Source organism: Solenopsis invicta, chromosome 7, assembly GCF_016802725.1.
Source record: "Solenopsis invicta isolate M01_SB chromosome 7, UNIL_Sinv_3.0, whole genome shotgun sequence".
Lineage (NCBI taxonomy): Eukaryota > Metazoa > Arthropoda > Insecta > Hymenoptera > Formicidae > Solenopsis > Solenopsis invicta.
This window is the reverse complement of record NC_052670.1, coordinates 275,821-288,542: the sequence shown is the minus strand read 5'-3', so window position 1 is coordinate 288,542 and position 12,722 is coordinate 275,821. Positions and strand designations below refer to the sequence as shown.

Genomic DNA, 12,722 nt, shown 5'->3' with positions numbered 1-12,722 from the left:
ATTTATAATAAGAAATCCATTAGTGATTTTATCAAAAGAAAAATGCAATTACAGACGCGCGCGCGTGTGTTATTGTGTATTTTTCTTTCGATAAAGTCTATACATAATTTATATCTTGACCATTGTTGGATTTTTTTTTCGTAATTCTTTTTTTATACATATATATATGTCACGAGATATGTCACTTGGCAAAACAAATTTGTATAGTCAGATGCCGCAAAATGCACATACGTTTCCCATAAAGATTGTGATCCGCTAGTCAAGTTTTTTTTCTTAGAACCGGGTGTTTCGCGTCACACGTACGTACCTGTACTTTCACGGCGCCAGGCCTGCAAATATATATTGCATATACCTGCTCGCTTCAAAGGTGAACTTACCTGTGCACTGGTACCTGAACCGCGTGCACATACTCACGTTCGCGCTGTACGTGACCAGACGGGTGTCTATGCGAACGAGTGTACTAGCGCGACGCATCGCAGCGATTGCACTCCAGATGTGATTGCCAAGAGCGAGCGAACGTCGAGCTCTCGCTCATAGATTTTTAGGGACACGATTAAAAGACGTTCATTTTTTTAATGTGTCAATGACGAATTGTGAAAAAGTGAAATTTGAGTATTCAACTGCTTTTGTTGTATTTCTGATGAAACACTACACGACGCTTATGGTTATTTTATGCTACTTAAAATTTATATATACGTATACATGAATAATCAATTGATTATTAACGCTTTCGTTAATCGCTTTGTACTGGAAAATAATTTCTATAAATTTTTGCAAATCATTTTTAATTTTAATTCTATAGCGAATAATATATTTTTATCTTTTAAACAACTATCATAATAATTTATTTTTATAAATATAATATTCAAACATTGAGACTTGCTTAATTAAATTTAACATGTACTTTGTTTCATTTATCGCATTTACGATGACCGATTTCTAATCACTGTTAAATTTATATTTCGATAAGATAAGATTATATCACTTTTATTTCTGTAGACAGCGATCTCAACAGTCTCTTCCTTTTTTTTTTAAGAATGATCCGTGAGCTTGAAATAAATACGAGTTAAATGTATATCTGCTCGTAAACACAGCTTTACACTTATGTACAGTTTAAGCATTCAAAAATATATGCTCAAGGATGAACGTGTGAAACAATCTTATATAAATTTTCGCACAATCGTAAGGAGTATCGTGATATGAAAACAGTTTTGCCATTTCTTCCGAGATTTCATCGGGGTCGTCGACTTTTATACGTGACCCGCGGTCTCGTATAATCCCTCCATGCGGACGGAATATTTATTTCCTGAGCTACTTTCACGTTACTTCGCTTTTGACCGAGCGTTACGTAAAAAAAGATGCTATGCGGACGGTCGCACGAGTAACCGTAAAAAAAGAGAAATAAAAACAAAAAAGTACCCTGATAAATGGTTCTAGAACTTTCAACAGCTGGATTGCCAAAGTTTGCATCAAAAGGATAGTTTAAAATGTAAAAAGAGATGGAAAATCACGAAAAGTGCACGCATACGTGAACGCGCCAGGTTACCTCCTCCTGCGAAAAATGATATTTTCTTCATGATTTTAACGACGTGACGCTACGCGACGCGACGCGACGCGACGCGACGAACAGGACCAAGCGCCGGATGATAGTATTACACGAGCGAAAAAGATGTCCGTTTGTACATGCCACTCCAGTAAAAATTGTACAAATCTCACAAATCTCTATATTCCTTTTTCATAAATTCTTTGAAAATTCAATTTTCTTTCAGCTACTCATTTTCGAATAATGAACAATTATTACATGAAAATAAAACGCCTTCTCAGACTGAATAAATTTAAAAATTAAAATATTCACTTGTTTTTTGTTAATTTTAAGTGAATTTTATATCTTGGGTAGATATTTAATTTAAAGCTCTCTTTTAACCTTCTAATGTGATGAGGTAAACTTTTAGTATCTGAAAAGATGGGTTGGATCTATTTTTTTAATTTTTTATTTCAATGTGCAAAATAGGTAAAAGAAACAACAGAAATAAGAGTTTAATTTAAATGATTAAATCATTCTGCGGCCGAGTTTAGTATTCTGCGATCGATGAAGAGTTATGCAATCGCGGATAAAGTTAATTGAATATTTATTAGAAAAACAGAGCGATTCCTCATACCTCGATCATGAATGCGTTAATAGGCTATGAAACATTGGCCTAATTGAAACGAATCAAGGACGTGCCACTGGTTCTATAATATGATATTGTTTCAATTCCGACTCGTTCTTGTCCCAAGGACTCTCGGGAATTCATTCACATTGGTTTTGCATAGAAATCGCACATCACATCACATCACAATGACAATATCGATACTCTTGCTTAAGCGAACTATCCGTCATATTTGACATGTTTTGATTTTAAATATTTGATGAAATTAGTTGTGAATATAAAAAAAAATCATTTTTCTTCTTCTTGTACATTTTACGGTCCGCAGAATAGCGATATCCTTTAACGGAGAGAAAAATAATTCTTAATTAAAATTGAATTTTAATTGTATCATTGTGTGATATAATTTGACTAATATGTATACTTATATTAGTTTAGTTTCAACGATGCAACGTTCAATTTTTTACTGATTTTCGTTTGAGTCGTGTCAATTTATGTTGTGTCAATTTATATTATGTTAGTTTGTAAAAATATACTTGTCACTAAACAAACAAATAATTCGCTAAAATGCGCAAGTATCATTACAATCTATTCACGTTTTTTGCCATTATTATTACTGCTGTCGTTTTTCATCGTATATTTTGGTGACACAGAATACATACTAGCAGAAAATGTAATAAATTAATTCGTATTCGCCAAGAGATACGTGATATTGCAGCACGCGTGTAACAACTATAAATTACATATTTATTGTGTCATAAATAAATAATTATTTACATCAATAATATAGTTTTACAATCGTCTTGTATAACTTTTTTGTTCGCTCTCTGCCTTTCTTCTTCTTCTCCTTCCTCTTCGTCTCTCTCTCTCTCTCTCTCTCTCTCTTCTCATTTTCTCGCGGCACGAAAGCACGATTGTCCAATCGTTAATTTCAACTTGGAATAAATCGCTCCGAATGACGCGCGACAACGTTAATTAAAAGTGACGTATCCGATAGTCGAAGAGTATCTACCACAGCATGTTGAAAAGAGTAAAAGAGGAAAAGAAATGAGAAAGAGAGAGAAACAAAGATAAAAGAGTGAAAAGAACTGTAATGGAAATATTTATGTAAGTCTATGCGATGAATTTCCATCGTTGCCGCAGGGATGTAAAATGCGCCGAGTGTTCTGCGTAAAAGCTGTGCGCACGCTCTCCGGCGCGCGGCGCGCGGCGCTATTCGGTGAAAACGTTTTTGATGAGAAAAAAAATGCAAAAGCGAACGATGAGTTGGAGATGAGGGAATGAGGCGAGAGAAGCGTATCGACGATGCGGCGGGTAAAACAGATTCAGGTGCAAGAGCACGATATTTTTATAGAATGCGATTTTCATTCAGATATTTGAGAATAGAGATTTCTCATGATCCAACAATTATTCAGCTCGTATCTCTTTTCCGTATTACATAATGCTTTATAGTTATAGATAATAAATTTAATTATATAATCGATTGAAGTTGGTTCGCATGACGCATAATACAAAAAACCAAGTATGTCGTAAAATGATAATAATACCAATATTTTGCTGTTGACAGATTGCATATATCGGTTTTTTCTAAATTTCTGATAAAATTTATGAAAGAAAGATCGTTGGATTGTAACGATCTTTCTTTATTACTGAATTTCGCTACTGAAAGTGTCAGGTTACAAAAAAAATGTTTACAGAATTTGAATAAATTTAGAGAAAACAATATAGAAAAATATAAGGCAGCAGATATATAAAAGAAAATTGCATTTATGTTATGTATGTTATAGATTTCTTCTTGTATTACATACTCGTACAGAAGATTAAATCGTGATATATCCGATTTGATGTTTCTTTCTCACAATGAATAAACTTTAACAGTGTTTATATAAATAATGCACCCATATAAGAATCGCACATTTATTTAATGTGGAACAACACGAATACGCTTAAAAGCGAGGAAGTCGCTATAACTACGAGGAGTAAAAGCTATTTAAAATGCAATTTCATTTTGTGCGTTACCTTAAAAAATTAACCACTGTGTTATACATATGTCGACACGTCGCGTCGGTCGTCGGTCGTCGGGTGTCTCTAAGAGAGTTAATCTCGACGATTCCGTTGGAGACCTTTCACTGCAGGATTTCTCAAAACGAATATTTTGCCTTGCCTCGTGTCGCCGCCTGAAACCTGAAAAATAACGCGCAGAAACGAAACGTCAAAATATGCCGGCATGCGAAGGCCTCATCCTTCTCTGTGACGCAATAGAAAGTAGAGTCACAAGGCTATTTCCACTGTCGCTCGTATTTCGCGTAAGGAGTACGCAACAATCGTTACAAGCGCTATATGAACGGTGGATATGCTATATCCACCGTTCTATTAGATCATGTTAAACCAGTGTATCTCGCGATATTGACATACAATTATCTGAATCGCTTAATGCGACCTCATCTTAAACATGTTAAAAAAATAATAAAGACATTTAGAAAAAAAAAATGATAAATTATTTTCCCAATAAAAAAAAGCTCCGACATTTTAATTTTGCTTTTCCAACTTTAAAGAGAAAAAGGATTCCATTTTTAATCGTTTATATTTGAAAAAAAGCTCGTCGCTAATAACAAGTTAACAATAAGGATCCACATACGCTTTTAAATATCTAGTTTACGTTACAATAAAATGTCAGAAATAAATATACGCATTTATTATCGATAAAAATGAAATGTGAATACAGGCTGACAATGAGATATTTTCGCAAAGATTCACTTTCAAATTGACGAAATGATTTGTAGAAAGTATTTTAGCGATAATGCCTTCACGTTTTTGCAGTCGTTTGTTTTTATACTATCTACTAGTTAGAATCGATGCTAAAATTTTATGACACGTAAAATTTAATAGTTTTATGCAAAACTAATATTATAATTGTACTTGTCTCGACGCATATTATTCAAAATTACCTTCAACGATAGTGTATTATATCTTTTTCTATTTGCAGACATACGCGCACGCGTGACGAAAGCGTGTCGTAAGGTATGACATTTATCGGAATGCATGCAAATTTTTACTCATTTCTCGCAATGTCTCGATTGGCAATGTTATATCTGTAATCGTTCGCAACATATACTCGTTACGTGGAATATTGCAAATATATATTCCATATATCTTAATCGCATACATCTGCACTCGATGACATCTTTGTTACGCAATTTGCATCATAATATTTATGATAATCAGAAGCAAATACATACATCTGCGCTTTTGAGAATACTACAAAAAAAGTGACAAATGCGCGCAAACAATCGTTTCCGAAAATTGTTTACAGCAATTCGACGTACGCGTAGGTCGCTTGGTAAATTAAGTAGATTGTTATTATTATTCATCTTATTATTTGTACATCTACATTCAAATAGTAGATACGCAAACGTTAAGTAAACGATCGATTCACTGTATCATCGAAGGATTCTATTTCACATGATCGTGAAATCATTAAGTATTCATCCTAATTTGCAGCACCCAATCTCGATCATGTTTTCACAATTTCCGCACTTTTCACAGCGAAAGGTTAGGTTATGAAATGATAGAATCGAGACCGTGTGTGCGCGCGCGCGCGCCTGCGTTGTTTCGCGAAACTAGTTTACTTACAATTAGATAATTACGTCGCGTTACGGAAAAGAATATACGGATGAGAATCGCATGATGCTGTGAGGTGGAGATTTTGCGTCGTACATTTGACGCAAATCGACTGCAAGTCGATACAAGAGTGAGTTCCGAGTTGTCCACGAGTTCAAGACTCAAGGTCTTGACCATACGAAGCGAAGATAGGTCGTCCGTTTGTCTTTCGACGGATGACTTTCGATTGAATCTTTTCTTCCGAACGGGCGGAACAACGTGACGACGATGGCACGCATGCACATACGTAGACGGTAGTTTATTATGGCCGCGTTATGCGCGTACACGGCGGCATGCAGAGGCGGAGTTGCGAATCAATAACTCGTGTTATAAGGCATTTCGGTATGGCGATATCGATTATGTACACCGGTTATGCGGGCCGAAGGTGTCCGAAGACGATGACGATGTAAATGCGGTGCGGGGCGGCGCGGGGCGGCGCGGCTGCTGATGTAATGTTGCAACATGACACGATGAAAATTATGATTACACGCGGAGGACGCGTGCGACGAACAACCGACAAGTCGCTTTTTGGACGCTCGATGATTTAGATGGGGATGGACGAAAAAGTGTTGCTTTTATCCCGCCGCGCATAAAGACGCACCAACTCGTGCACGTATACGTTTGCACGAGTAACGCGTGAGCGTGTGCGAGCATGTGCAACGAAATTAAATCTCTATAGAGCTCTGTAGCTCTACAGAGAGAGGGAGAATGAAAAAGAAAAAGAAAAAGAACCTCTCAAATAGTTTATCGCACAAATATGTAATTCTTCGCTCTGAATTATGGCTAAAAAGGCTAAATTATGTACCGTGATGCGAAACGATGTTTTTAATCGATTCATTATAATTTGGTCATTATTAATTATAAGACAGTTGCGTAGAGAGCTGTGAAATGGATATAATAAATAGATACGTGTTCAAAAGGGGTGATGTGATGAGATCACTCGTGACTCTCGTAAAAATAAATACGAGCTGGCATGTTTCGCTTCCGCGCGTCAGCGCGACGTCGACTTAACGTGAATGCGAATCGGCCTTTATTCGGATCTCTCGACGAGTTCTTCCGCGCCGCCACCACACAGAACGGAGATATCCGTGGCCGACGAAATTACGTAACGCGACGTGACTCGATGAAATCACGATTACACGCGCGTACGCACGCACGTACGTACGTTGCACGCAGATGCTTATGTGAGAGGAAGATAGCAGCGCGAGGGAAACCGCTGAGGACTATGTTCGAATTGATGAATGCATAACAGAAAGAGAGAGAGAGAGAGAGAGAGAGGTGTTTATCAAAGATTTTAAAATTTAAATTTCAAGCAAAACGGAGCTCTTTTTTTCTATGCGCACAAATATACATACATGCATTTAGTACAATAAAATCTAAGCGATATTCCGCGTTCAAGGTAAAATTTTTTTGCCTCGCGACGCGCACAGTCAATCGCGAACAAGAGTATTTTCGCGTATGCGTAGTGTAGTCCAACTTTGCCAAGACTAACGAGTGCACAGGAGGAGACCTTAATAAGGGAGGGAAGATGGCACTTTCATCAGCGAGACTCGATCGAAAAATTCTTTTTCATGGCGCGCTTCCGTCGCGCGTCGCTGTTTTCGCCCGTTCACCTCAATTCAATGGCTGTCGAACAAAAGAAAACGCCGTTAGAAATATTTCGTCGGCCAAGCGTGTGTACTTGACGGTATTTCGCTGATTTCGCTGATTTCGCTGATTTCGCTGATTTCGCACTTGTGAAGTAGGTAGAAAATGTCATTGGATCTCAAATGATCCCAAGTCTCGAAGACGATAAGAAAAGTACTTGAAATAGTTTGATTCGTTCATTATTTAATCACGTTGTAATTAGTTTACATCATCGTACAATGTAATGATGTTTCGTTATTATTACGTGTACGAAACGATATTTTGTAATATGTTTAATTAAACGCAAGCGTGTGTTATCGAATGCGAATTTAGTTATTAATATCTTTGTAAGGTAAAAAGCACAAAGCGCTTTTGTATATCACAAAAGCAGTTATATTTGTGTGTTACTTGATATGAAATCGATCGGTAAATAGGCTATCTATAAGGTGGTCTTGGAGAGAGAGGGAGAGGGAGAGAGAGAGAGAGAAAAGTGGATGAGATGGGAACGTGGTCGTTGTCGTCGAGAAAGGACTAATGAAAAGGAGGGTTCCCGAAGTTGGGTCAATGGCGTCAACCCCGGGGGCGTGTAACTCTGTCGAGATTCAACGACGTAGATACACATCGACGATCCCCGCTCTCCGCTCTCCGCTCTCCGCTCTCCGCTCTCCGAATCCGCCGCGCCGCTATCCTTTTAATGCAGATTTACTCCACTCTCTATCCGAAAATAAAAGAGTCCGACAATTATCGAACCTTTCAACCACAATGGGAAAAACAGCGCGTTTCGACAACGGCTATTAAAATTATACGAATTTCGATATAATTCCGACAAACGATGCGTGTAATTTAGATATAATATTGCAAAACTGAACTCCGCAAATACTTGTTTGCGCAAATTACGAATGCACGAATGTTACAACGTTACCATCGTAAAAGGACGCGATGCAAAGGACGATCCTTGTCGTACGACCGTATGGCGTATTTTACAATTTCATTTTAACGATATTAACTTTTTATTTCTCATTTCTGGATGTGACTCGCTTATATTCGAATTTCATATATAATTTATGTTTTTAAATAAAAGTCTTTGATTAATATGTATCTATCAGGAAAAAAAAATGTGTTTGGTGTCATCGCGTTTAATCGTCGCCGCATTGACAATTTGACATGTCGAACGGCTGCAGGTCTCCGTATTAAGTATCTTTGAATCTGGAAAGCGCAGAATCTCCTCTCTCTCTCTCTCTCTCTCTCTCTCTCTCTCTCTCTCTCTCTCTCTCGTCAGGCGACTTTCCGCAACGTCAAAGTAAAGCGAGCGCGCGTTTGCATCGTGCTTGCTTTACATACCGTAAAAGATCATAGAGATTATAAAACTGTCTAGAATAAACAGGTCTAGAAAAGTATTTTTTCGAGATTGTTTCAGAAAAGTAATTATCTTAATATTTATACGAGATCGATACCAGCCGTACCATCTAGAAGCGATAAACTTTCAATTATGAATTATACGAAAAAGTATTGTACGAAAACGTAATGTTTAATAAGGAGACACACTAATAGAATAACAGCCAATCTAATCCATTTTGCGCATCGGATATTTTCATTCGTATATCGCGGACACAGCACGGCACGGCAAATATCTACATTGTATTACTCATAATCCCGTTACTGCAACACTGCATTGGCTATAATCTCGATAACGACGCGACATTTGTAGAACATTGAAAAAGAGTATTGTCCTCGCGTATGCGGTAGAAAACAGTGATTTTTATGGAAAAAAATGGGATTCGCGCGGTTAATTCATCTACTCTGGAGAACGTATTACTTCTCCTGGATATTGAATAAATGGAAAGGGGATATACAAATGGAATCAGAAACAGCAACGTTACGTGTCTATCAATAATATCCCTATCATCCGTTCGAATTAACGCAATAAATTTCTTCTTATAAATAACTATATGATCGACGTCGAAAATGCGTAACTAGTCCGTATAATTATTATATTGTATACAATTGATCGCGCGCGATCATCGTGAATAGTAAAATTATTATCATATATGTTGGCAATAAAGACATCTACATATATTGACATATTAAAAGAAGATAATGATGTTGTACGAAATATAAATGTGAAAAAATAATTATGGCTCTATTAAATATCGATATACTGGATATAGATTGTGGAAAGTAATAATAATTCAATTATATCAACTTGAAAATAAATATTGCTATAAGCACAACTGACAGATAGAAAAAAAAAAATTAATATTTTATCCTCAATATAAAAGAATAGATTGCATGTAATACTGGCGCCGGTAATTGATATATTTATACGGCGAAAATGAGTGATCAATATAATATCACGATATGGGGAAAGAATTGTAAGTACATTTTAAATATGAAATATTAAATACCATTGATGCAGACGATACTCTGTATCCGGGATGTGAAAACGAAAGTTTCGCCTATACCTATCGATAGCTCATGTAATAGCATCGCGCGCGGTGTATCGTTAGCGTTTAATTTCTAATTACCATTATTATACTACTGTTCCAACTGAAGAATGGAACGCGCAGGTATACATATTGATCGGCGCGTCATACCGGTGGTAAAGCGATCCCTGTCAGCGGTGCACCGGGCCGCACGAGTTTCATCGGATTTTATTGCCACGTACGAGCGATCAAGTGTAAACATATTCTTATCGTGCTAGTGACGCGGTGATTAAGTTAAGAAAACTGCGAAGGCGCTACCGCTTCACGACCAGGCCTAGTATAGTACTACGGACCTAATAGCACGTTTCATCGTACTAAACGGTTTGGAGATCTCGTCCAAAGATATGTCGCTCTTTTAGGCAACTGTTAATTACATTCCACAGATCACGATTATATGTATATGTTTACGCGAGTTACGAAACAAATGTTTCTATCGTTTACTCGACAAAAAAAATTAACTAAATTCAACATAATCTTTTTATTTAAATTTAAGTAAGCTTAATTAAAATCAACTTAGTATTAGTTTATTTCATTATTTCCTTAATGAATTTAACGTATTTATTATTTAAATTTAAATTAATATCTTAACCTTACTAAAGCGTTTGCTTCCGATATTCCGATATCATTTTTTCTACGAATAGTCGACGTCGATGGTATATTCTTCTTGTGCTTATTGAATATCTTTAGTATATGTATTCATCTTTTCTATTATGAGCCATGACAAGAGGATCGAGCGAGTTATCAATTATTTCGAAGAAGATGTTAATCTTATCTCGAGAACCAAGTACGTCGAAATTGTTTGAGAGAGAGATATAGAATAAGAAATTCGCGTGTGGTTTTAATATTATTCTCAAAATCTAATACAACTATTTTTGGCTTGTTTGATTAAATTAAGTTCAACATCGCGATTCATTGATTTAGTTTCATATAGTTTGTATAATGCTTAAAATGCTTATCGATACACATTTTTATATACACATGTATTCGATGCGCGTGAAAATTGCAAGTAGATATTGATTTAAGAGCCATCGCTCGAGTCGATATATTCTCATGTGTGTGATGCACACACATGTACGTACACACATCGCTCTCTCGATAAAGAGCCCCTCGATTATTTACGTCGATTACGTCGTGCGAACGCCTCGCTCATACGCCGCGCGTAAGCGTCGCGTCGCGCGTCGTTTCGAACAAACGAAACGCTCGCTTCTCTCGATCGCGCCTGGCGACTCTAAAGAGAGTCTCTCTTATCACATTCATTCTTGCAGATGAAATCCACATCGAGCGTTAACTACTTGGCTTGGAATTTAATCGACGCGAGTGATGCATGCCCATACATTTGTCTATCGGAAACTTAACAGAACGGACATTAATGTTATTCTTTTTCTGAAACATGATCTCATATGCATAATGAAATAATGAACGTGTGCATAATGGAATAATTATCTATACATTTATCGTATCATATTTTTTTACGATGCTAAAAAAATGGTCTCTCTCTCTCTTTCAAATTAATTTTAAAATTTTACAGAGAGTCAATTATCAATTCTCTCAGTTACACAACACAACTTATTTGTTATATATTTAATGAATTATCTTGTTTGTGTATATTAACATACATTATAGTTTACAATCTGAAATGTATAAACCTAAAATGAATGAAAACCGAAACAAGTTCCGATTTGAATTGCACGAAATCAGAGATATAATCCGAGATAATTTTTCGTCAATATAAAGTTGTCAATATAATCTTTCGCCATTTTGCTACAATAGGCATTATGTTTAAAAAAAAAATTTCGTCTTTAAACAGAAATGGATCGAGCGCAACACGTACACACGGATTATTCCAATTGTCTGGCTAGACATTATTTTATTAGAGATTATTTTTCATAATTATCTACTTAAACGTGAACATGTATTGCGGCGCGTGAAAGATACTTACGACGCGTGATAAGCTTGGGCAGTCGGAGACGTTATTCCAGGTAAAGTGGTTAAACCGTCGCCGTTCCGCCGGCTGTTTAACAGGCTCGACTGATCGATCGGAGAGAAGCGGCCCCGGAGCGCATCTCTCCCCGCGTCTCTCTGCTCTCGCTCGGCCTTTAACCCCTCAACGAAGGACAAAAGTTTTGCTCGTAAACACACGCGCACACGCGCACACGCGCACACCCATACACGCGTCGTCACACGTCATCGCGTAGCTCCGAGCAAAAAATCGGCAAAGTGTCGTATATACATAGACCGACTTAAATGCGTCTGATGATCGAAAACATAGTTTCGGGATGATTTGAATCCTGAAATCCTCTCGTACTTTCTATTGACGTGTATGCTTCTTTGTTTCATTTCTCTTTAGGCGATATAACCAAGTGATCTTTCTTTGAATGTCAATCGAACAATGTTTTTATTCACCCCTGAATAATTTTGATTACATTAAATTATCACGTAAAAAAATGAAGAAAACCCTTTAAATTTTGTATGTTATATTGTTGTTTTTTTTTTTGTAACTAATTGTCGATAGAGCTTCTTTATATAGAGGTACTATAATTCTTTTTTGTTGTTTTATAACAATCTTGGATAATAAATGATAGGAAAGGAAAAATACATTACGTACATATTTGCTGCTTATTTTAAATATTGTATTTATTCTAGCACATTTCGATATATAAATAATAATCACTTTTTAATCGTTAAAAACAAAAATAAATGACCTACTGCAAAAATATTACAAATAGTAGAGATTAACATATACTATATTTAATAGTAATATAAGGAACATGAGCCTGTTTATTTTCGGAGCACGGTAGGCATCGAA

General features: G+C 36.4%; 2 long non-coding RNA genes across 2 annotated transcripts in view; one reads left to right on the top strand and one right to left on the bottom strand.

Annotated features, from left to right (window-relative positions):
- Nucleotides 1-12,722, top strand: part of LOC120358298 — a 68,037-nt gene that overhangs the window by 6,460 nt on the left and 48,855 nt on the right. The gene's annotated exons all lie outside the window — the stretch shown is intronic.
- LOC113003975 lies at nt 1,024-12,061 on the bottom strand. Its single transcript, XR_003268788.2, has 2 exons — nt 11,856-12,061; nt 1,024-4,331 (listed from the first exon to the last, which is right to left on the bottom strand). It is a non-coding gene; the product is annotated as an uncharacterized LOC113003975 (long non-coding RNA).